The sequence below is a fragment of the Pieris rapae genome, chromosome 18, assembly GCF_905147795.1.
Source record: "Pieris rapae chromosome 18, ilPieRapa1.1, whole genome shotgun sequence".
Taxonomy (NCBI): domain Eukaryota; kingdom Metazoa; phylum Arthropoda; class Insecta; order Lepidoptera; family Pieridae; genus Pieris; species Pieris rapae.
Window position 1 is genome coordinate 4,961,506 of NC_059526.1, and position 25,884 is coordinate 4,987,389.

The window sequence follows — 25,884 nt, forward strand, 5'->3', positions numbered from 1 at the left end:
CTTTTTAATAAACTGTCGTTAACAATAATTTTGTTCAACAGAGAGATTTTAAAGTCATCAATTTTTATCACTGTCATACACACAGTCGTTCGTTAAGAGTTAGAAGTTTTAGGGACAGTCAATAGTTTCCTCAGTTATTTAAAATATCGCTAATATCTATATCTATATATAATATCTTTTATATTAGTGAAACCTATTGTGGATACATCCAATGTGTTTATGTTTTATTTTTAACTTTATTTTAATTATATAACGTTACAGAAAAATAATAATGTCATGAAATGTAATAAAAAACATTATAGCATATAATGGCAATTGATATATAATGATCACGTCATAATAACTCATCAAGTTTTACGGCCCGCCGCCCGTGCGAGCTTTTCACTGTTTTCCTCGATATTTTCCCATTAAGCTCCAATTGAGAGGTTTATTATGAACGACGTTATCGTCTATTTAGATCAATGTAAATATAATAACGCACAACGCAATTACTTTTTATCGTTATCATTGGGTTTTGTGTTGTTAATGATATATTTCGGCTTACTTTCACTGTATTTTCCTTAATACAAAGTCTACTAACTAATTTCATAATTCTATTATAAACTAAAGAGTTGTGAAGAAAAGCTATTGTGGGGGACCAGACTATCGTTCTTTCGTGATGCATGATATATTTGTTGTGTAAATTTAACGCAAACGAAATAGTTATAATATAAAAAATTAAATTAAATATTAATCGTCAAGTAAAAGTAATTTAAAATTATAACTTGTCAAGTTTTTAAGACCTTTAGGGTGCGTCAATGTATATTGTATGTATATATGTGACAGAGAGATATTATAAGCATGCATTTTGTCTAAGTTTTCAAATCAGTGTAGTTTATATATAAATTACACTGATACATAAATATATCTATATATATAAAAGAAAGTCGTGTTAGTTACACCACTTATAACTCAAGAACGAAAGAACAGATTTGAGTGAAAATTGGTATGGAGGTAGCTTAGAGCCAGGAGACGGACATAGGATACTTTTTATCCCGTTCGACAGCGTTCCCGTGGGACTTGACATGAAACGTCAGTCACTATAAAAAGTGGTATAACAAATAAGAATCAGACTTGGAATAATAAAACGCAAATGATAGCTATGTAATTGACGTATAATGACAGCTATGTAATGACGTATATATGACAATTTGATATTTGTAAGAAATCAATATTCAAAATATTTCTATTAAATAAATACGTTTAATTATTTTTACAATTTACAATTTAATTATAATGATAGTGCTATTGCCCATTCGTATAAACAGTGAAGAGAACTATAAAACTCGGTATGGTCGTATGTATACAGTTCATCCAAAGAATGATGAATGTTTCTATTTGTTGTTGTTGTCGAATGACGCATTTAATCGAGTAAAGGAAGTTTATGATACTTTAATGAAGGCAAACGATGATGAAAATGGTGGTTTATATTTCCTAGGTGCCCTTGGTGGAACTGGCAAGACATTCCTCATGTCATTAGTTTTAGCAACTGTTCGGGCGAGATCCAACATAGCGGTTGCAGTTGCTTCTTCTGAAATAGCAGCCACATTGTTAGAAGGATGCCGTACGGCTCATTCAGAATTAAAATTACCGTTAAATCTTCAAACTATTGGAGAACCAACGTGTAATATTGCAAAACACTCAGCAATGGCCAAAGTTTTAGCGGCATCGAAAATCATCATCTGGGACGAATGCACAATGGCGCATAAACGTGCATTGGAAGCACTTAACCGAACATTAAAAGATTTACGCAATGAATCGAGATGTTTTGGAGGAGCAATGATTTTACTGTCTGGCGATTTCCGCCAAATACTGCCAGTAATTCCAAGATCTACGGCTGTCGACGAAATAAACGCTTGCCTCAAATCGTCAAATCTATGGCGCTATGTGACGAAACTGCAGCTGACAACAAACATGAGAGTTACATTGCTTACTGATAAAAAAGAAGAAAAAGAATAAAGATGTAGATGACCTGAACTACATAATGGTATGCGTTTGGTGGTTAGAAAATTGAAGAACAATGTAATTTACGCTACGATAATGATAGGAAAATTCAAAGGTGAGGAAGTTCTTATTCCGAGGATCCCGATGATCCCAACCGATATGCCGTTTGAATTTAAAAGACTTCAATTTCCGATACGTCTTGCATTTGCCATGACCATCAACAAATCACAAGGCCAATCCTTAAAAGTTTGTGGTTTAAATCTAGAACATTCATGTTTTTCCCATGGTCAATTATACGTGGCATGTTCACGGGTCGGAAGACCATCAATCAGCGTTGTTTGTTTTTGCGCCTGATAATAAAACAAAAAATGAAAAAATGTGTATCACAAGGTACTTAAGTGAAGAGCAACCTATGTACTAAAATACAGAAATAATAATGAATGATTAATGTAGGTATTTAATTTTTTTGTATTTTTTCCAATAAAAAAACCCAAACTGCTTATTTATTGCCATTAAGGCGGAACAAAGTTCGCCGGGTCAGCTAGTATTAATATATAAGAAAATAACCAAGGATTCACAAAGCTAATTTAAACTTTCAATTTTCTATATGATTGTCTTATAAAGGATTTTCTAAAAGTAAAGTGGAATTATTTTTACTCTTAAGACATAGATATAATTTTTTTAGTGACATATAACACAGAAACATACAAAATAACAATAATAATAAAAAATAAAAAGAATAGAGAGATAACATTTTTTTTGAAGAACGTTTTAAATTTGTAATGCGTGTTTGCTGTGGTCCTGGCTCAAGATTATGCTGAGGAGCAGATTGTTCCACATCGCTGGTCATTCTGCCAGAGACCACAGCAGCGAGTTTACTTAAGCATAACAGTATAATTAGCAGTAATAGCTGCTACGACGTATAATATATGGAAAGGGCCTTTTGAAGCCCAAATTGATAGACAGAATTTACATTTACCGCATAATAATTAATTATACGAGGAAAATTACTTAATAATTTTCACTCAGAACTCTCGCATGTCTTAATGGAGTTCGTTAGTCTTCCATTTATGTCTGGATTTCAGGCTTGAACACAATCATTACACTAATTTACACAGAAAATTAATTAACTTCACAAACAAAATGATATTATGAAATGGAAGTTGGTGCGACATCGTCTGTGTTGAATTAAATGATGTTAAATAAAATAAATCAGTGGCACTACAACCTCGGTAGGTCTTGGCCTCAGATTTCTGAATCTATTTTATGATCGATTTTTAAATCTAATAGGCAAGTAGGTGCTCAGCCTCCAGTGCCTGATACACGATTTTTTGGGTATGAGACATGTCGGTTTCCTCACGATGTTTTCCTTCACCGTTCGAGCAAATGTTAATTGCGCACATAGAAAGAAAGTCCATTGGTGCACAGCCGGAGATCGAACCTACGACCTCAGGTATGAGAGTCGCACGCTGGAGCCACTAGGCCAACACTGCTCTAATCCACATTTAAAGTACTTTTAAATTAATAAACAATTTTTATTTTTTATTGAAGTTATAATTCTTTTGGCGCGTTAAAGAAAAATGTTGAGAGTAAATTATACGATACTCGAGGTGTGCTTATGAAAATCTGACACCCTAAAGTCAGCTATAATCAACATTTTAGGTTTTTGTGATATTTAAATAAACTTCATTTAACTAGATATTGCATTATACTAAAACGTTCAATCTATTTAACCTTTCTATTGTTAGAGTCGTTTTCTCTATAAACAATTTTTTTTTGAAAACAGATTTATTTCGTTACGCCAAAGGATTTTTTATATGACAAGCACTTATAGGCAAACATAAAATACATACATGATTTGATTTGATTTACACGATAATACAATATTAAACAAAAAAACTGTTAAATAATTTTAAAGTATGAGAGAAGCAACTATGGATAACCAGACCTAGCTCGTTTGTCAGAATGCTCAATGTGGCCATCGGTGATTGACCAAAACGCTTTCTTCGGAAAGGAGGGACAAATGGAATAATATCTCGAGCGGTTACGACATTTAAATTTTGATACAAGGTTGGGACATACCTGATTGTTAAATAGATAAATTCAAACGATACAATTAATTTTGACTGTTACAGCTGTTACGTCATAGCATTTACGTTAATTCGTAAAGCTTCTAATATACATGCAATGCTTAATTTTTTTTTATAGAACAGGGGGTAAACGAGCAGGAGGCTCACCTGATGTTAAGTATATAACGCCGCCCATGGGCACTCTGAATGTCAGAGAACTCGAGAGTGTGTTGCTGGTTTAAGGGTTGGTATGCTGTGAGTTGGTATTCTTGAAGGACCCTAAGTCAAATTGGTTCGTAAATACTTAATTTAGTTGTTTAGCGAATTTAATCTTAAAGTATATTTACGTTCTTGTAATACTTTATAAATTCTTCTTTCTCTAAGTTAAGAACTTATAAACATGGCAGAACGATTGGCGTTGAAAAGTAACCACCAAGAAATCCCTAAGCTTCGTTCTAAACCGCACGTAAATACTGGACAGTAATTACCTGCGTTGGTTAGCTGCAGCAGAGCATTATTTGGGTAAATTGGTCGGAACACGAGGATTTGAGGTTGACGTTACTGTGGTGTGTTTATTTCTAATCTCTTTGTGTATTTCGCAGCTAGAGGTTAATATTTATTTATTTATATTGTACTCCTACAGCTAACACAAAATACATATAATAACAAACAAATACACCGAGAACATAGCCACAAACGGAATACATGATACATTATAATAAAAAGATTTAAAAAAGGGAACAAACAAACAAGGTATTTAATACAATGAACTGATTAAATTTAATTAATTAAACCTAAATTGGTTGTGTTGTGTAGTGGTGTGTGTGTGTACGTGATGGTGTGTATGTGGGTCGTGCTTATGATGTAGATGATGACTGCTTATTTCTGACATAATAACCTCTGACTACGAAATCTACCTTAGACATCAATATCTTCCCAGCGGGGGCCTTACTGGGTGGTGAATATGGCAATTGCCCAGCGCCTTGCTCTTGCAGGGAGGTTATTAAAACATATCCGAGGAATTTCATGATACTAGATCAGCATTCAGCCCTTGCTATTCTTTCAATTGAAAATGATGAAGCTCATTCATTAGAATATGCTTTAATTATATATAAGCCTTATCAAGCCGCATACATCAATTTTAAAATGTATCATCTTTGTACTTGTCAATTTTGTAAACCTTTAAAAAATAAATATTTTAAAAGTCAAATTTGTTTTATTTGTATAACTTGAGCATTTCGCCTCGAACATGACAAAATACCTGAAACAAACAAATTAAACCTAATTTCACATCATATACTTTACACGAAGGACAAAGGGTAAAGACCTGCCGCCCGGAGCCTCGCAAAGAGTAAGGCTGCCTCTTTACCTACCTTACACATTTTATATGTTTAAAAACAGCAGTGTTTGTTAAGTACTTAATCATGTGTTTCTCACTTCAACTCTGAAGTGCGTCCGAATTACGGCTGTGTACTACTTGAATTTTCTTTCCATGGACACAACACATGAAAAACATCGTAGGGAAACGAGCATACGGTAGCCTTAAAATCAACGTGTCAGGCCAACCAAACCATTCAATTCTTCAACAGGTTTTAAAGTTAAATAGTTTATTTACTAAGATAGTGATACAATTAGATATATTATTTATAAACCACAATCCGCCATATATAAATAGGCATGGAAATGTCATATAATACAAACATTAACATAATGTCATAATAATAGGCAAGTAAAGTTATTTAGAATTGGTATCAAACTTATGATCTAGATACCCGCCCACGCTATAAAAGCACCTTTGGTTGTATTACTTAATGTATAAGCCATAAGCACTGCGGAAGCATTCTCTATTTAAATTAAACGGTATTTAAATAATTTCCTATAAGTTCCTCTTTATGTAATACCAGCCACAGACAAAAAAAAGTCTTTCTATATGGATTTTTTATATATATTTTCTAGAATATGCTATTATTACAATTTGTCCTGTTTACAAAAACAGGGTTTACCTTAAGATTAGGAATTAAATTATTGTGATAAATGATAGTGTAATAATGTAAAATTTAATTGAAAACTATATTGCTTAAGATAAATTTTATACAAAATGTATATTATTTATCGATTGAAAAATTCGCACGGCATTGTGTAAAAATAGCCTTTATTATACGATTATAAATTAAATAACATTAAGTTTATGTTGTTCTTATGTGTAATGGTAATACTCGGTATCTGAAATACTGAGGGCCTTTTAAAAAAGCTTACAAATGGATATCATCTGATTCACAAAATTGGGGCAAATTAATTATTATTCATTTTACCGTAAGTACACCTTAATAAAGTAAAATTTAAATAATACTCCTTAGCTTATACATTGCATTTGTAAACATGGTTTATTCAAATAATAATTAATAATAGAAATGCATGACTGAACCATATACAAGGCCCGCTATGGAATCAAAATCCATTATCGTTTATTTAATAGTCTACAAATTACATATGTCCCTGATTTACTGTTGTGCTTCAGGTTTCAAGTAACCCCAATTAGTGCTGCTAAAACTTGTCATACAGATTTATTGAGTATCCGGAGTCATTAAATCCCATAGACCAAAGCCTTAACCTTGGTCAAAGGTCAATAACGGGGTGAAGGTGAAGTTCAGATTTATGATTCGTAATGACCACTCCAATTTTGTTCGAGTCGTTCAGGATTTTCTAATTCCCGTGATTTCCTTTAAGCACGCGATTTGCTTATGAAAAGGGGATTTCCGTCTTGTAATGGCCTTAGTTTTGGATCATTATGCTATCTTTAACGCTTCTGTGACTCAGTGTATTCTTTTAAATTTCCCAATGAAGAACACGAAACGTGGAAATATGGTGACGTATTAAAAGAGGTTTTATTTATTAGTGAGTTATAAAATTAAATTATTACGTATTATTTGTTAGTTTTATTATAGGTACCAAATAGCAAACAATATATCATTTTAAAAGAAACGTTTTTCCTTAGTTAAATACAATAATAATAATCAACATATTAAATCATAGATGCAATAAGTCTTATTTTTATTTCTGTGTAAATTCATATCTAAACAGATGAACATAAAACACAATATTGATCATTTTAAATTCCATACATCACGCAGGTAATTGCTTAGTATTACTATTCTAGTAAAATATCTATGTAAAAAGACATAGTGACTCAAATTGTCTGGCTTCTAACGCTGCATGTTATGTCGTGTATGTCTTTAATCATTCATGAGCCTGTTTGGTCAGAGATAATTTATCTAATGCGCCATATCTACGTTACGATTATGGGAGTGGCTTCCATGGCCACAAGTTTTTATATTTTTAACATTTCATGGTGTCACACAGAGGTTGCGTATTTATGGAAACTCACCCCTAAAATAAATAACCTTGACATATTGCGGAAAACCATTGGAAGAGTTCATCTGATGCCACACAGATGTCATCTGTCAGTCGTCGTCTGTAAAGTTGGTGTGTTAATTCGAATGTCCGTTATTATGCCATTAACTATGAAATATACGAAAGATAATTCATTTAAAACATAAAGAAGTATTTACTGAAAGAAATTCAATAGGGCTAAATGAATGATGGGTCAAAAGTCATGCCAATTTATATGTATAGTTAGTGTTGCTATAATCATTTATTTTTAATTATAACTGCGTCAACAAGGCCACATAAGAAAAACAGGATAGAAGAAGTCATAAATTTTGCAAGCAATGTGTGTCTTCGATAATAGGTGCGGACAGCACAAACATAATACTTATAACATACAAATGTTTACATTCAATAACTCTACACAGACAAACATTATTAGAGATCACAAAACAAAACCTAAATTACAAGTTACCGGGTTAGGTAACAGAATGCCCTACATAAAGAAATATCAGAATGCCCTGCCCAGAATGCCTTAATCCTGTAGTCGGATGGCCGGGGCAAGAAAATATCAAGTTAATTATTAATGCCCCCATTAGCTATATCACTACATAGTATAAAACAAAGTCGCTTTCTCTGTCCCTATGTCCCTTTGTATGCTTAAATCTTTGAAACTACGCAACGGATTTTGATGCAGTCTTTTTAATAGATAGAGATTCAAGAGGAAGGTTTATATGTATAATAACATCCATTAAATAGTACAGAAGTACTGTTATTTTTGAGGTTTCTAATGTGATGTCGTAAATAATTACATTTTTTCCGCTTACATTGCAAACGCAGGCTGAACCCTACGAGTTTTATCAAAAAAATGTACTAAGTATTGTACACATTGAAAAGGTCTACAGAGTCCGTGATGGTATATGTCTATCTCTTATGGATAACCCACATTTTTATATACAACGTTCACAGATTTTCTGTAGTGTCAGTTTAGTATCAGCATTGCACCCGTGCGAAGCCGGGGCAGGTCGCTAGTAAATATATATATATAATCAGTTGAAGCAAACTTTCCGTTTTTTGAAAAAGTTATTAAGTAAAAGCTCTACCACAGCATATGTTCCGACACACCGCATCGCCTGATATTTTGCCAATTTTCAAAGGCACCATGCCAAGAGAGTATCACCGGTCGCGTGATGTATTGCATACAAAATCTTTACATACTAGGCAGTCACTTCGGAACTTAAATGAATCTTCAAGCTATAATAAGATGTGAATTATACCCAGTTCCTATATCCAAACCACTATTAATTGAGCTGAGACATATACGAGCCTTTTATGGATTACCGAGACTGCGGACTGCATAGGCTAGTGAGGACTTTACTACATAGTAGTAGTAGTATATAGTTACGTCTTTGGTTTCTTAAATATTTATCTATAAAGTAGTATGTATTATTGTAGTGCTAAGCTGACAGGTTTTGAGATACCATTGCACGGTTTTCATTCGTGGTAAATTACGTATAATTCATACGTTTTATCTGTTTTAGTTAAATAAAATGTATATTTAAAAAAATAATCTAAACATACCTTTTTTAAATATAAAAATTAGGCATATCTATGGACTCCGAGGTAAAGAGCCAACAATTCAACATTAACACAGCCAACTCAATAGAATTTAAACAGCTTAAATAATTTTTGGTTTAGTGTCCCTTCATATGCGCATTCAATACATTGTTACAATCCTTTGTAAAATTTAACGATTACGATTTAACGATTTTACAAGTAATTGGTATTAATTAGGGGGCGTCTATAAATTACGTGAGGTGTTTTTTTTAATTTTCTGCAATGTCAGATATAACTGTGTTTTTGACAGATATAACTGTGTTTTTGACAGTATAAATTTCCGTTAAGTCTGAATAAGTTACGATTAACTGTCTAAGTGTAGGTTTAATTGCAGTAAGATTTAACATTTATAATAAGCTAAAATACGGTACTTTCTTAAGCAACTGAAGTCTAAATAAGAACCTTGTATACGACTGTAATAATGATTTCTCATTTCAAGAGGACGAATCATAAATTAAAAGAAAACATATTTTATATTAATCCAGAAATCTAATTTTATTTATTTTTGGATTAATATATTTTATTGGTAACAAACGTTAAAATTAAGGTTTTAATGTACATTTTTACTACGACCGAAAAATAATTTCACTCTTTATATATTTATATATTATTTAAAGTACATAATTAAAAGGAATAAATCCCTTTTATCTCACGCATTCGTGTATTTTATTTCTCGAGCAACGACGAGCCAATGTTAAATATTATTAATATATGTAATTTTTCAACATTGTAAACAGGAGTGTTGTTGGAATATCATTATTTCGAATACAAATTAGATCTTGTCATAGCGTTTGAATTATGACAACACGTGCGTATATAATATTTACAATTTTATTAAATATTCACTCATTTATGAGATCATAGTTAATGTCATAATTTTTGATTTATGCAAAGCTTTACCGAAGTCTTTTGGTCAAAATACTTTTAAAAAAACTTTAAAAAATATTTAAATTACCTTCTCTGAGTACTAGGCGTAATTTGATAGATTGTGTCACTGTGAGAAAAAATATGCGTATATGAAATAAGTTGTTCAGATCTTCTTGAACTCATAACATTTAATGTTCCTGCCAGGTCTCTACGCTCACATAGAACTTTTGACTTTCCGACTCCCAGAACCAATATTGGGTTCCGCGAGCCTCTTCACAGGATGTGTTCTTTAGATTCTATCAAAAACTTTTTCGCACTCCTCTACTGCTTTATTTAAAAATAAAATAAAACAACTGTTAATGTCCTAACTCTGTATATGTGTCGTTGTCATGTTTTGTTTTGTTTGTATCATATAGTGAAACCTATTGTGGATACATCTAATGTGTTTATTTTATGTTTTATTTTTATTGTATAGATGTATCTGTTTTGTTTCCAAATAAATAAATAAAATGCTTGTTTGATCCTGTCGAAATTATAACAATTTAAATACCTTACAATTATTTTGAAAATAGAAAAAAAATCCTTTATTATATTCTTTTTAGTTAGTTAAGTTTTATTATGTAGTTTTTACACTGCTTGCTCTTGCTTCTTATTTATTTTTTTATAATAAAAGGAAGCGAACCCGTTGCCCTCCTTATTATGTAATTAATATAATTTCTGCAGAATTTTACAAGGAGATATTAAATATGTAAATAATATATATAAAAGTTGTTATAGGTTTCTTACGCCATTTCTAAACGCTACAGTAGTAACTATATTGCAATAATCGGCGACCTATAACTTGGAGGTACGTGCAAAACAATAATTATATCGGGTTAAAAAGCTGATCAGAGAACAAAAGCTTATAAAACAGATGTACAGACTACGTTTAGAGACAAGTTTAAAAAAGTTTATGCTATAAATTTATAAACACATTTTAACTCTTTACAGTATGGAGTCTGCGATAATAAAAATATAGCTGGATGCCTCGCTCTCCTCAATAAAAATGCACTCAGAGCTGCATTCAGTAAAAGTACTCCAACACATAAGTAGCAGTGAATGGAGATATTTTAAAAAGAATTTCATTTCAATGAAAAATACGTGGAAAATGGGTTTAATAATAATGAAGAAAGCTTTGCCTAGTGGTTTAACGAGCTTCTCAATCGTGATGTCGCGGGTTCGTACTGCGATTTGGCACCGCTGGATTTGATAAGGAATGGTGAAAGAAATCGCTACAACACATACACAGACTCTGAAGACTGATTACTTTCTTGCCTCAGCGCTAAATCATCTAACATACGTAAATCATTTGTATAAATCATGAGTCTATAGACATGCTACATAAATATACTTTGCTTGAGGAGAGATTTTATTGTGAGAAAAGTCTTCACAGAAAGTTCTCTGAAACCACACAGAACCCGATAAAACACATCTGATCCATTCAGTCTCCTTAATCGAATTTCGTCCAACTCTCAAGAGAATACCTAGACTGCGAGGATAAGTTAAAGCTTTTCATTTTAATTTCGATTTCGTATATAATCTAATACAGTTAACAATATTCTCGAGTGAATTCTAAATACCTAGGTAGCACTGAAAATGTTTAGAAAATGAAAAATCATTTTACCTACGGCTTGATGTAGAAAGTTGCCAATACTTCTATTGTTTTTTAAAGTAATCTCCGTTCCTCTCTACATAACGTCGCATTCGATGGAACCACTGAGAAAAGCAGTGGGCCCATCAGGGGTCTCTTCTATGGCAGTTTCGTATGCTTTCATCTCAGCTTCAGGGCTCTTATAGCGAATACCTGGAATTTTATCTTTAGCTCTTGGGAATAAATGAATGTCGCAGGGCGCCAGGTTGGCGACTGTTTGGCGGATGATCCCAACACTTGCCATTGTTAAATACTCAACAGTCCGTTTTGCACAGTGCGCTGAAGCATTATCCTGGTGAAAGAGGATCTTCGAGAGTGCTGATGTAGAGCTTTTTCCAAGACAACAGGCAAACAGCGATTGACATACCAGTCTGCAGTAACTGTAACTTCTAGCACAACCAAAGAATGAGGCAATCTTCTTTTTTCCTTGACTTCCTCCTTTCTTTATCTTAGTTGGCCGATCCTCGAAAGGAAACACCCACTGAGCTCATTGTCTTTTGGTTTCGGGTGGTTTGAAAATTTATCTTATTAGTTTTTCATGTTATTAACTGGTGGCACCCCTAATTTATGAGCCTGAGTTAAGAGGCTTTTTGTGGGTAGAATTACAATAGCGAGTTCCACACTCGGTGCCGAAGGACATTTCATTACAATTTGTATGTCGAAGTAAATATATATCTCGTGCAAATATTCGTTACAAATTACTGTGAATTTCGCAGAAATGTAATTCGAAGTTTTCAGGATGTGGCGATTGGGAGCGCTCTATTTGCCGAGGTAAATATAAAATATGGTTTAACTAGGACAGAGATTATTTTTATTATTATTAATCATACAATCACAAAACGTATGTACTTATAGTCTTTACGACTATAAGGACTAGAAGTACATACGTTGAGTACTTTTTTAAAATTATTTTTAACATTTTCAAGGAAGCAGTTTCTAAAATTAATTTTTATTTTTCTACTGTTAATATGTTTTTATTACGGTTTAACATAAAGAACTTAAATGTACTTATTGTATATATTACATTCAAAAGCACAATATGATTTTTAAAATATTATTTAATAAATATGAAAAGACAAATGAGTTCTTTATAAATAAATGAACTCTCTTCTCATATTTACATGCAAGCAATTTAAGCGAAATACTCTATACCATTATAGAAAGTACACAATCACTATATAGTCGGTATTTTAATTATCTCTTATTAGAAAGATATATTTTTTAAACTTCACTAGATAAAATAATATTCAAACGTATCCTTGGATAATCGGATCAATTTCTAAAGCAAACTTTGTTGTCGACTTTGTGATTACTTTACTTTACTATGCGCTACTTCGAAACCACAATAAAACAACAAGAATAATGTCCCTATATTTCCTCCATTTTGTATGATAATAATATTTTTCAGTTCAGTATGGGTGAGTGTATAATGAAGACCAGTTCAGTTAATATACTGGTCTTCAATATCGTCTCGTCGTCGTTTCGTAATCTTATCTGAAATATCTATCTCTAAAAAGACATCAGTAATAAATAAGCTGAAAGAGAAGATTTATTAAAATGTTGTACTCGTAAACCAAAGACAAATATTATTAAAGTACATATTGTGATAAAAGCTATGTACTAGAATTTAGTATAATAGAATAATTCTTCGACATTATGAGACAATGTGGGCGGGAAGAGTGCGGTTTTAGTGGTCTTCTGATGCGGCTTTTTCAGTAACAGAGAGAATTTCAGAAGTGTGTTGAGGCCTGAGTAAATAGTATAGGATACTTCATTGCATTCGGGTCTCAGGGGTTCGCATTTAAAGTAATATATGCTGAATAATAATTTAAAATACTAAAAATGTTAAAATTAATATGCAACCTGGATAAAAATATATTTTAAAAGTAAAGTTTACCTGTTTATCCGTGTTAGTTCATTATTTTATTAATTCAAATCGGACTTATAAAGATCTTTTAGGCTACAGATAATATTATATTTTAATTTTATATTTAACAAAATTTATATTTACTCCATGTACGAGCCCTGTTTATTGACAAAAGTTGCTATCGTTTCTATTCTATACAAAAATTAAAGCACCGAACGTTGCAGTAGTTTTAAACGAATAATTTGATCGCGGACAGTTGGAATATCGTTGAATTTAATCCTTAAATCTGCTTTCCGAATTTGCAAGCGGTCGGGTAACTCAGTATTTCGGAGCCACTCGCTTTATTAATAGTTATTACAAGCCGCTATATATTTCCACAATGGCCTTAAAACAAAATGGATTTTATTTAATGTGTCACGTCTGAAACATTTGATTGAATAAAAAACTTCTTCAATAGTAACAACCTTAAACGAATAAGGGGCCTTTAATATAATATAAACGAAGCATGGGTATTAAAAATAGTTCATAAACCAATTACTCAAAGTAAAATATTCACTCTTTTATATGGAAGATTACTTTTTTAGAACAGTGTGCAGGGTTGTTATTGTTTGATACCGTCGCCGCCGACACTCTCAATGACAGTAGACTCTCGAGTTGCTGGCATTTTAAAAATTGGCACGCTCTTTTCTTCAAAGATCCTAAATTCGTATAGAAATGTGTATAAACATTATATATATAACGCTTTTACGTACATTTGACAGGCGTACCTATATCAAGTATCAAAGTGATTTAAAGCACCATCCAAATGCCATTTCCATGCACGTTCGGATGATATTTGACAAGTGGAAATGACATGTACATGGCAACATAGGATTAGATAGAGAACACTTAAGTTGTATGGATATTGTTAGCCTTTGAGGATTATTTGATATACAAAATAAAAATACGTCATAATATAACAAAATGCAAGTGCATTTTGTTTCCTGATTATTTATCTTCATATATAAATAATCAGGGCTTACTTCCTTAATAAATAAAAAACAATATAAATATATGTGTGTTGCGTAGCTAACCGCTATTACAAAGCATAGTTTATAGAAAACCTTTTCTTTCTACCTGGACGATCTTTATATACGTTATATAAACCCTGTCAGAAAATCGGAAACTGGAAACATGATTTAGCAACTTTCCTCGAGGTGAGAAATGATTACTTCATAGCTTGTATTATACCAAGGCGATTGATTATACTGAAACCATAATATTTATATTATCAGAATCACAAGTACAGCGTAAAGGTCATATTCAATTTAAAAATGATTTGGCTTCACCCAACACATTTTTATATATATTTGGATAAAAACATAACAATTTGTAACAATTGTATGAATATAAATACCACAACTGTTGTATAATAACATACACATACTGGTAGTAATAGTCCCGGTGACCCAAGAGTTGGTGAATTTTCTTTCTTCGCTCAACGGATGCAATACAGCAGGGAAATGCTGTCCGCGTTCAAAGCACATTGCCACGCGGACCAAACATTTTTTTTTCATATTTAATTATGTTTATTACTACAATGTAGGTTAAGAAAAATGTAAACACTATATATTTGATTGTTATTAAATATGTTTTACACTTTGAAATAAAAAATATTTATATGTTTGCGAACGTATCTCTATCATCAATGTAGACTATGGTAACTGCGCAACGTGTTCGTTTTTAGAAGGATATTTTAAGTAAGACGTGCTCACGCGAAAATAAAGTCAATAAATTCTTATGACTTGCTGGAAATTGGCAGGGTCACAGCCGTAGAATGTGGTTGTGTTAAGAGGAACGTAAGCGGGCGCGAATCCATTTGAAATTTTGACGTATCACGAGACTAAAGTAATATCGAAACTTATTTTGTTTACATAATTGTAACAATAAAACTAGTATTGACTTTTTTTATTATAAGTGTATTTATTTTTATAGAACAGGGGGCAAACGGGCAGGAGGCCCGGCCCACCTCAATGAGCGAGTGCGTTGCCGGCCTTTTAAGAATTGGTACGCTCTTTTCTTGAAGGACCAAGAAAAGAGCGTAACAATTCTAATTCTAAACTTTAGTATTCGCTTCATTTCTTCGGAAAGCCTCTGAGTCCTTTAATCTTTCTTATATAATTTTTTTAATTCACAGGTACTAGAAAATAGATTACGCCACTTACAACGGCCGATTATACGAGTATGAGATGACCATAGACAAACTATAGCATGGTTACAATAATTTTTTCTATGTGCAATTTCTATGACAATGATTTAAAGCTAAAAGCAAAGGTGAAAACTGATCTTAGTTTCTACGCTTCGCTCAAGTTGAAGTAATAGCCTTACGGTAAAGAACGTGACCGCGCTTATGTTCTTATGAATTTCACGAGCCTTTTATTGAACTGAATAATGGAGTCCTACAAATGGAGTTGAACAAATATACAGGGTCATTTTACAAAGCTTTCGACAAAGACAAAGAAAACAGGGGTTTTATTTCAGTCGTGATTATGTTTACTTAAAGGCTTTATTCAAATTTAGAATTTTATGTAAAATTAAAAAAAAATTGTGAAATTGGTTTTGAAATATATTTGATTTCAAATCTGTTACGAAGTTATAAATTTGAAAAGTTTAGCATCCTTCGGGCCTTTTGAAGTTGTCTCAAAACTATTTAGGAATAAACTGCCTATTTCTAGAGTCTAAGTCTAAGCCTAAGTCTATTTAGAATAGAAATAAGTTATCATGTTAAAACCTAGTGGCTTTAAAATTGTTTATGGTAATATTGATACACGGAGAGGAAATGTTTGGTGTTTGAACGCCCCTAATAGAAATCTGAATAGGTCATACATATAACCCTGAATTTTCACCCCTCTATGATCAAGCCCTATTTTTTATTATAAATGATATACATGGCAAAACGGCGTTTGCCAGGTCAGCTAGTGTTAATATATAAACAAAGATAAGTTTATTTTTACATAGCAAATACTTCCTAATTCATTATTTTGTTATTCCATATAAAAAAGTCACAGCCCCTCAAAGTAAGAGTGCAAGGTTTATTTCATAATACGTACTTAGAAATGCAGCATGTGTTGTAGAAATGTTATAAATGCTTTAAGTTCTTATTGCAAGCTTTTACGTACTTTATTTTTGCTCTCACGTTATTTCATTGTAATCTCTCTCGCTGGAGGAATCTTAAAATGGAATGAATTGTGAGAATAGGATTTAAATTTTCGTTATTTTGCTATACATTTGGCATTGTATAGTTTATGGACTCTATAAATAAACTTAATGTATGATTAAGTAGTGGAAGTGATAGAGCCGCGAAATTTCAGCGACAATAATGTAAAACCGTTTCACTGGGTGTGTAAGACAAGATCTCCGAGTTTCTTGAACAAAGAGAGAGAAGGGTATTGGTTGTTTTGTAACTTTTATTAGATTTTATACATATCACATATATATTTATTCTTTACAGGCAAATTTGTGATTAGTTTTGTACGTCATAATTTCTCACGATCTTGTCCTTCACAAGTCGATTACACTTGTTAAGCGCGAAATGTACAACAATCGTTTTCATCACACACCTAACTACTAGTAATAGATAGTGCAGGTAAATTAAAAACAAGTCATTATTTATTTCATAAACATTATGACCATAATATTCCCTTTGAATTTAAGCGTTGTTTTCACTGTGAATGGTACTTAACAGATTATTAAGAGGTATTTGTGGTAACAGCGTGAATATATGTTTATTTATAAACAACGGTGACATTTAATGTTTGTCAATATTACAGGTATTCAAATATACAGAGAAGTTATTAAATATACAGCTAGGTATTAAAATATACAGCTTGTGACACAAAAAGCGATCAGCTGTGCGCTGTGAGCAGTGTTTAGTGTTTTAGTTTTTATAGAACAGGGGGCAAACGGGCAGGAGGCTCACCTGATGTTAAGTGATACCGCCGCCCATGGATACTCTCAATGCCAGAGTACTTACTTTAATTTATCGTGTGGCGATTTCTATATTGATAGATGTTGTTCGATTCTCACCTCTCACCTAACCAATACGCACACAAAATTTCATGAGAATCGGTCGAGCCGTTTCGGAGGAGTTCGGTTACTAACCCCGTGACACAAGAATTTTATATATTAGATATGGACATAGTAATAGGCCGTTAATGCTTATATTTTATCTTTAATCATCTTGTTAAAAACATAATTTCAACCTTCCGATTGCATTATAAATCATATATTTATAGTTAACTCATAAACTTAAACTAAAACTCTTAATCTAAAATTGAATTAAAATTTAAAATGCAACATAATTTTATGACTGAAAACAGTGTCATGAATAAAACGCATCGTGGATTTTTTCTTTAGATGACGTCATATTTATAATGACGTCTGTATATTTGAAAATAATACATTTATGGAGTACGTTAGACGAAAATTATCGTGTCTCTGCTATGAAAAATAGACAAAATTTTTGTAAGGAATTTAATAGTGCCTTTTCAGAAGAAATCATTAAATTATTGTTTAATTAACCACTAGCAAAACCAAACGCTACAGCTTTGAAAGGAATTTTTAATAGTTTTGGCGAAGCTCCAAGTTAAATAAATTTTTATCAAACTCTTTTTAGAATTTTCACTTAGGTACGTAGTTTCAGTTTTATTAAATTTATTTTATATAGTTAATATAACTGTAACAATTTCGTATAAAAGTTTTCATATATTTTAAAAACACTTCCTTAGTGTGTGCACATTTTATTAAAGCTTTATTACTTCTCCTGGAAGAGACTGCTCAGATTCAATTTATAATATGTTTTTCATGTGAAATTCTTTAAAACTAAATTAGTCTAGTCCATTGTTTTTACTTTTGTACTGTTTTTCTACTGTTAACTCCTCTCATCACACTGTCTACCTAATTTGACAGAAAGAGACGATAGTTTTACGATGTAAGATTTTTATTAAGGTTACTTTAATTTTTTTTAATGTTTGTTATGTGATAGTGCTTTAGCAAACGTAAAAAATAATATAAACAAAATTATTAAAAACCTACATTGCACGTCAACAACTTTTAATAATTTTTAAATTTGTAATATTCAACACATAACTATAATGCCAGTAGTATAATTCAATACCTAACCTAACTGACATATTATATTATAATATTCCAATCGTGTTAATTATCTCTCCTATAATCTCCATAGTCCATAGGAGAATAGACTTCAAAAAAATAAACTACTATTTATACGTGGGCATTGAAATGGAAAAGCTTGATAATGCGCTGCCAGCACAATTTAGCCATGCTCACTGAACTTTAAGCTCATGGACAGAACAGAAATAAATGAATTCTTATTTTACCGATAATTAATTATAAGGCCAAGGGCTATAACGTATGAATGGTTCCATTTAAATTAAAATAATCTTAATATCCGTTAGATATAAGGAATTTACTTAATTGGATATATAATATCTGTAAGAAAATGTAAAAAAACACTTTTGACGTTTTGTATTCAGTATTAGAAAATGATATGCAAACTAAAAAAAATCAATGGCGCTACAATCTCTTTAAGTCTTAGCCTCAGATTTTTGTATCTGTTTCATGATAATTTTTGAAATCTAATAGGCAAGGTGCCTCCACAGTGCCTGACACACGTCGACTTTTTGGATCTAATAGATGTCGGTTTCCTCACGATATATTCCTTCACCGTTCGAGCAAATGTTAAATGCGCACATAGAAAGAAAGTCCATTGGTACACAGCCGGGGATCGAACCTACGACCTCAGGTATGAGAGTCGCACGCTGAAGCCACTAGTCCAATACTGCTCTATATGCAATGTATCATTAACATATGAATACATGACAAAATATAGAACAAAATCTTTAATAGCCATGTTAGGTACTAACTATATTTTGTATGTATTTAATTTGCTAGGCACATAAGCCTCTTAAAAGTTAAACCGACAAATGAGGTAAACAAAACTTGTAATCTCCTTTGTATAGAATACAGCGAAACGTAGGAACAGTGTACACAAACTTGTATTTAGTAACTTGTGGGGATCTTTAACTTGCACTTAGCTAATTAGATGCATGTGTTTAATGAAAAATGTGTTTAATGTGAAAGATACAACAGTGTTTTTCAATAGTGTTCTCGTCAAGTCGATAAACTCAAGAAACATTTTAATTTTTATATCGCTCATAAACAAGAAGCTATTACAAAATATTAATGTTGCCAACTGTTAGAAGGATGATCTATTCATGTTTGCTATGCTAAAAGCTTCTCCATAACCATTTTTTATTTTTCCTTTAGATTGCTTTTACGAAATGGAGGATTCAGGAAATTGCTCACAGATAGAAGCATTGTTTATATGATATATAATGTGTCTAACAAATCCGTTTTATAGTTTGAAAACCAAAGGTATACAACATATAATAATAAATTTACAGGCATGCACGAGAATGATGACATTTGGATGAAGGGATTTTTAAAATGTAATGTTTTTTTTTAAATGGTTACCTTTTACGTAGATAACTAAATAATAACAAAAAAAATCATACTGTTTATAATTTTATTTTTATTATATTTTTCAGTTCAAACTTATGAGAAATTTTCAGTCTATTGGTGAATCATGTCATTTTCTAAGTTGATTGACCTACAATTATAAATTAAAGTTTTTAATTGATTCTTTTCATGATCAGGATAGCGTAAAACTTTGAAGCGAACTTTTTTTAATCTAATTTTAATCTTAAACAATATTGGATCTCGATGTTTTTAATTAAACGTTTTGATGGAGAAGATGGATATTTTAAAAATCCGAGTAATTGATGAGTTCCGACATAAAAACCGCTCCCAATATTAATTCTGCGTTCTTAGGGAAGAATGCTAATGAAGGCCCAGTTTGTTTTTAGTTTAGGCTTTTTGCTAATGTTAACTTCGACGTGAAAGATCAGTCCACACTGGAGAATATCGCTGAATTGAAGTTGATGGTGGAAGTTAATCCACCTAGACACTAACGGAATAGTTCAACGTTACTATACCTACAATAGTTAAGTGTGATTTTAAAATCTTACAAAGTTTTACGTATAAAGGTATAAATGAATAGCCTATGGATAGCAGTGATGTAATAGATAATAATGGTAAATATTTTTATCTTTTCTATTTCGACTTTAAGCGTTTGCCTCTTGAGAGTGTTGAAATAATTCGGCTACATTTCCCGGAAACCTCACGACAACCTTAAAAAAGTATACTAACCGGAAAATGGAGGGGAAGGGGATGTACCGCATCATACCTCCCGACGACGCCATTTGCCTATCTGGAGATCACCAGAGGTAGAAGCAGCAGTGACCTTGGATCCTACGGTATCTGCCACGGTAGAGTCAAAGTATGGGCTTCGTACTAATTTCATTTAATGCCAGGCCAAAACTACAGTGATTAGATATTTGATAAAAGCAGTAAAAAATGTTGATCATAAAAAAATTAAAAAACCATTGTAGGGAAAATCGTTATGTTCATTGTTAGTAGTTAGTAACCTGTCGAATGGGTGCATTTCTTTTTCGTTGATATCTTTAACCTAACAAACGAAGTTGCGTTGACCTTGGCTAAGATAAATTATCAATCTAACAGGTGAGGTAAATAGTAAAGCATATGCAACTCAGACATTACAAAACCTATTCACGTATACTTATTCAAAATAACTAATACATTTTAAGACAAAATACAGAAGTAAACAATCGATATATTACGTGATGAAACCAAGTCAATAAAACCGTGTAAAACGTATTAAAGTAGCGACCATTATTCTTCACGGAAGCTAATGAAGGAAAAAGTTAAGCGTATTTGAAAAAATACCTAAGTAGTCGTGTCCCGAGAATTATTCACGACCGTCTGGAAATGTTCCTGCATAATTCAAACGAGTGAATATTCAGCGCATCGCAAATTAACTTTGAATATATAAATCATTGTTATTGTTGGGCTCAAGAAAACAAAGACTTTAGTGTACTACTTAAGTCGGTCGTGTTTTAAACGACAATTTAATTTTTTCCGGATTTTATTCAGCAGTTTTATAGTTATAATATTAAGAAAAAAAAGTTGTGTGGTTTTATGAAACCACGGTAAAACTGAAACTTTTTTTCACATTATGGACATTTAACTAAAAATTTTGTATGTCAAGATATTTTGTATGGATATATATAGATATGGAATAAATGGAAAACACAATTGAATTGATCAAGTTACATTTGTACTCATAAATACAATTATGTCAATTTTTTAACAAACGAACGCTTTGCCTCTTTATCGCTCGTTCCGCGCTCTCGCTTGCACTTCAAGCCTTAAATTGAACAGAGGTAATACTATATAGAGGTATACTGAAATAAAAACCCAGAGTTCAAAAGCCCGACTCCATTATTGAAAGATACATTGCTTAAATAGATTGTACATTATAAGATATAAGTTTTTTCAAATAAGTTATGTACTTGATGCTAGCTGATTTTTGTCTGATATATTCAAGGGGTTGGGCTCTCTCTGTATGCTGAAATACTATACTAGCGCAATTAGATATAAGCTTTTCCTGTGAAACAAACTTGAAATAAATTCTTATCATTATTATTATTACTGTTATTAGTTTTTGTTTCTGAGCCAGCAAAATAGCTTATAATCTATATTAACCTATCGTATAAATGTTATTTTATTTAAGTTCAGATGAAAATCATAAAATGTACAAGATATATTATTTTAGAGTCTATCTTTTGATCTCCCTTAGAAGATAAAATCTAGACTTTATTTTGTGGTGCCAAATGTCACTGACATAAAACGAAATCCTATAAAAGGTTTGTCGATTCAATCGTTCAGTTAAATGTTATCAACTATTCAAATGGCCCTGCACAAATATTTCGTTGATATTGGGGTGTTTTCAAAATAAAAGTTTAATGTTTAATTTAAAGAACGTATATAACTAAGATTAGGACTGACTTTTATGATGAAATGGAAAATAATTTTCAATAAGAAAACTCGGGTCTAATTTAACTTTATAGTTACTTTTCTTAGATCTACTGTGACCATTTTTAAAATTGAACATTGATAGCTCGCAGTCTAATATAACTTTTGACTCAACTTTTGAAACTTTTTTGACCTTTGGCAGACTAGACCGATTCAAATTTGATAATATTCATACTTAGATCATGTACCACACCCTCCGTTCCATAACTCTTATAATTTCCTTTAATAAAATAAATAAAACAGTGGCGCTACAACCTCTTTAGGTCTTGGCCTCAGATTTCTGAATGCGTTTCATGATCATTTTTAAATCTAATAGGCAAGTAGGTGATCAGCCTCCAGTGCCTGATACACGTCGTCGACTTTTTGGGTCTGAGACATATCGGTTTTCTCACGATGGTTTCCTTTCTCCGTTCGAGCAAATGGTCAATGTGCACATAGAAAGAAAGTCCATTGGTGCACAGTCCAGGATCGAACCTACGACCTCAGGTATGAGAATCGCACGCTGAAGCCACTAGGCCCACACTGCTCAATTTCCTTTAGTATAATTATAATTAGACTATTGCCTCAGACGACGGAGTGAAGAACGGTGTACTCAGCCTCGGAAGCGACACGCTTCATCCTGCTTAGCATTTCCGTAGGGCGAGATATATTTGTATACAGACAACACTAAATATATCCTGACCTATTGGAGAGTGGCCCATAGACTAATGAGTCTAATAAATAAATAATATAATGATATGCAGTAGTAAATTTTTCCAAATATCTCTAACATAAAACACGAGATTATGGAGAACGTACGACTTTTGTGCAGTTCTTAGTCGCTACCTTGAAATGTCAGCAATTAGTCTCAACTGCGTAGTAATTACACTGTAGCTTCTTGAGGTTCTAATTACATAATAACTAGCACTGGTGCATAGAAAGATATATCAGTTTTTTTTATGTATGATTTTTTTTTCTTCTAAAATTGTTAATAGTTAGTAATTAATTTAGAAATAATTGCTAGCATTATAGAAACTTTCTTTATATATAATTTTCAAGCCTGAACATCGTATATTTTTCTTTACCTCTTCAAAAGACATCTGTTTTCCTACTTCACCCTACGTACTTGGAATTGTAATCGAATTTTCGGTAAAAGTGAGTACTATTATAGTGTGTCCATATGTCACAGGAAACGGCTTTGTATGAAACCTTATTTATTCTTATCTGTATTTTCTCATTCTATCACCCTCTAACAAAAATAAAAGGACAACAAGTTATACATAGCAACTCTAAATACCAGAATCTTTATTAGAACTTGAAGAAGCATAAAAGGAACTAAAATGGGATATTTTTGGAATTAAGGGATGCTAGAGACGGTACAATGGAAATTGTTAGAGGAGGTCTTTGCCAAGACGCACACTGTACTCAGAGATATTTTATAAATAAACAAACACCACTATACAAAGAATGAAGAAAGCAGTTCAGGATAAGAGGCTTATTATTATTATTTTCTTTGCGTCCAATAAACAAAAACACACCGTCATGGCCAAAGATGCCGGAGGGCAAGGTCGCATAAAATGTACGATTAAATATCTACGAGTAAAAATAAAATTTTTACTCGTAGATATTTAATAATATACCGAAAATCCAAAAAAAAAAGCCTCGGAAAAATTCTTTAAAATATGTCCTATATGAAAGCATACAATTTTAATAATTTTGTAAAACTTCAAATACATAATGCTACCATAACGGTTGCCATATTCTCGCATATAATAAAACTGGCAACACTGAATTACAGTTTATGATATAAATCTACGTTTTTTAAGAAGATTCGCGGTGGTGGGTACTTTAATGATGTTATTTCTGAATTACGTGCTGCCTCGGAACCCTTTAAGAAACTCATTTATCTGAATTAGCCTCAGTCACATCGCTGAGAAACTTCAAGCCAAATAAATTTTGTTTTAGAAAAAATATTCCCAAACGTTGTTTATACTACTATTTAAAATGTGATTCAAATGGAATCAGCCTTTTGAAACTAGAATGAAAGTCAGTTACGATTTGCTGTCAAAGATGCTATTTTCTTTTTTATAATATACTGTTTGGACTGGTTACCAAGGTATGGAACCTATATATATTTGATATTTTTTTGTAATGTAAATTATACTTTAGTCTACGCTAAAGACGTCTTAGTATTTTGACTGAAAGAACAACTTTTGATTCACTAATTTGTCGATAAGAAAATGGATTTAAGGGCATTTCTTTGAACTGTTGTTTTTAGCATTTATTTAAACATACTATAATTAAAATAAAGCATTGAGCTTTTTGGAAGCCCTATGCGTTTGCAAAAATTCAATCACTTTTCATAACGATATATATACGGCAATAATTTTGTACGTTGTACGTAACCAATGAATGGATAAACACTTATATAATTGAGAATTAGTGTCAAATAACTGCACGCAAAAAACGGGAAAGGCGTCGAAATGTGTTCTATATGTTTCTAATACCTATTACCTACAGTTTCTTATATCTGTCTATAACTATAAAGCTCAATATTATTCTTGTATACACGAAAAGCTGTACTGAATAAGAATGTCGCCTGAAGCAATCGTCAACACAATATTGTATACGTCTCGAATCGCGAATTTATTACGTGCTCTGTGAACCCTCCGAGGTTTTGTTGGCGTAATATATTTCCATGTGTTTAAGCGTCTATGTGCCTCATTTAATTGCAATGTTGGTTTCACCATATGTAGAATTGGCCTTATGTAAAATCAAGCTCTCTGAACCATATAGTATTTATTTATTTAGTACTCCTACAGCTAACATAAACTATATATCATTACAAACAAATACACTGAAAATATAACAAAAGATGGAATACATGATACATTTTACAACAAAAATATTTATAAAAGGGAACAAACAAACAAAAAGTATTTAATACAATTAACTAATTGTTAAATTAGTAAGTTTGTATAGTTCTGTATTTCTTTCTGATAGAAAAAAAGTACAGAAATGTTCTCTCAAATGTATTTTTCTAGTAAAACCAACAAATTCTCGATACACTTAAGTGGTACCTTGGGAAGTGGTATGTGCTTATTTGAAAACAACAAGAAGATTTCTTCTGTAACCTTTAAATATTAAATTATTAGTATGAAAAAGTTAATTTCGTAAAGGTTTGAGGATTTCATCTTTGCCTATATCTTTATTAGCCGTTTGATTACAAAATAAATATATAACCTGTCAAATCCTGAATATTAAATTGAAATACAAGGTGTATTAGTAGAATGGGAAAACATACCGAGAGACTCTGTGACGCCGACGGGTACGAAATCAAATTTCTGTGGTTTGATATTTTACTTATTACCCAAGACATTGTTCCTTATTTTCAGTTATTCTTTGTGTCCGTA